The sequence below is a fragment of the Acyrthosiphon pisum genome, unplaced genomic scaffold, assembly GCF_005508785.2.
Source record: "Acyrthosiphon pisum isolate AL4f unplaced genomic scaffold, pea_aphid_22Mar2018_4r6ur Scaffold_1278;HRSCAF=1759, whole genome shotgun sequence".
Classification (NCBI taxonomy): domain Eukaryota; kingdom Metazoa; phylum Arthropoda; class Insecta; order Hemiptera; family Aphididae; genus Acyrthosiphon; species Acyrthosiphon pisum.
This window is the reverse complement of record NW_021761318.1, coordinates 1-1,935: the sequence shown is the minus strand read 5'-3', so window position 1 is coordinate 1,935 and position 1,935 is coordinate 1. Positions and strand designations below refer to the sequence as shown.

The 1,935-nt window shown below is 63.0% G+C and overlaps 1 non-coding gene across 1 annotated transcript; it reads left to right on the top strand.

Annotated features, from left to right (window-relative positions):
• Positions 1-351: 351 nt before the first annotated feature.
• On the top strand, positions 352-509 carry LOC115034568. The gene has a single exon (XR_003839916.1). It is a non-coding gene; the product is annotated as a 5.8S ribosomal RNA (ribosomal RNA).
• Positions 510-1,935: the final 1,426 nt, after the last annotated feature.

Below are 1,935 nucleotides of genomic sequence, written 5' to 3'. Positions count from 1 at the left end.
TTATTCGGCCCCCTCGGGGGCTGGGTCGTCGCGCGATCGCGAAGATGACCGAAATCGGCCGTTTAGAGGAAGTAAAAGTCGTAACAAGGTTTCCGTAGGTGAACCCTGCGGAAGGATCATTAGAGACGGGCCCGCGGTACCGGCGACACTCGCCGGTCTCGCGCGCGCCTCATCCGACCCCGTGGCCGCGTGCGCTCGCCGACTCGCTCGACGACCGCCCGCGCGCCGCGACCCCCGACCGAGCGTCGACCGAAAGATGGTTAACACGTCGAAAGACCGTACGTGCCCAGTCGTGCGTCCGCGCACGGCGCGTGGCCGTAGAAGTTTCGTCGAACAAAACAAAAAACAACCGACACCGAGCGGCGGATCACTTGGCTCGTGGATCGATGAAGACCGCAGCTATCTGCGCGTCGTCGTGTAATCCGCAGGTTATACGAACATCGACCAGTCGAACGCACATTGCGGCCTCGGTGACCCGCGGGTCCCGGGCCACGCCTGTCTGAGGGTCGTATACCGGATACTCGGCCAGACCGATGCGCCGCCGGCAGGCGTCCGACGGCACGCCCGTCGGCCGCTCCGGTGGTGCGAGATTGGCGGTTCGACCGGGGAGAGCCGCTCGCGCGGCCGCCTCCGGTCGTCCGCCCAAGTTGTGACGGCAAACAGTCACGGGTTCTCGCGTCGTCAAACGGCACGTCCCCGTCCGCCCGCCGCGCGAGAGCGCGGCCGGGCCGGCTGAGAGTCCACGAGACCTCTCCGGCTTCCGAGAAGCGGACGCGGGCGGTCACCGTACGGGCGGAGCGCGGACCGCAGGCTGCCGTGTAATTTAAGAAACAAACAACCGATACGTTCCGACCTCAGATCAGGCGGGACTACCCGCCGGATTTAAGCATATTAATAAGCGGAGGAAAAGAAAACAACCGTGATTCCCTTAGTAGCGGCGAGCGAACCGGGAAAAGCCCATCGCCGAATCTCGCCGCGCACTTTTGTGTCGCGGCACGTATGAGAGTTGTGGCGTACGGGCCGGCCTCGTTGCCGGGGCGCACGTGACGGTCCAAGTCTCCCTTGAACGGGGCCATGGCCCGCAGATGGTGCCAGGCCAGTAGAGGCCGTCACAGCGTTCCGGGATCGGACCGCGCCTTCGAGTCGGGTTGCTTGAGAGTGCAGCCCGAAGCGGGTGGTAAACTCCATCTAAGGCTAAATACGGCCACGAGACCGATAGTTTACAAGTACCGTGAGGGAAAGTTGAAAAGAACTTTGAAGAGAGAGTTCATAAGAACGTGAAACCGCTCGGTTGTAAACGGACAGAGCTCGCGAATCCCCGCCGGGCGAATTCACGGTCGGTCTAACCGCCGGCCGGATCTTTCGCTCGGTTAGCGGACGTCGCGACCCGTTGGGCGCCGGCCGAATGGCCCGGGTGACGTTCGTCGCGTCGGTCGCGTTTCGGCGTGACCGTTCGCGCCGAGCCCCGGTGCTCATGGTCGGCTCGCCCGACGGCAAGAACCGTCGACGCGGCCCCGTCGCAGGCGGGGTCCCGTCGGTCGGCGACGTGTTTCGAGCTACTTTCCGACCCGTCTTGAAACACGGACCAAGGAGTCTAACGTGTGCGCGAGTCAACGGTGATCTTACGAAAAACCACGTTTGGCGCAATGAAAGTGAACCGTTTACGGTGCGGACGATGGCCTAGCGACCGAACCCACCGGCGTTCAAAGTCGCGCTGGTCCGCAGTCCGGGGGCGTCTCCGCCAAGTCGGCTTCGGCCGGCTGGGGGCGCACCCTTAGCGCACACGTTGGTACCCGAAAGATGGTGAACTATGCCTGGCCAGGATGAAGTCAGGGGAAACCCTGATGGAGGTCCGCAGCGATTCTGACGTGCAAATCGATCGTCTGAGCTGGGTATAGGGGCGAAAGACTAATCGAACCATCTAGTAGCTGGTCC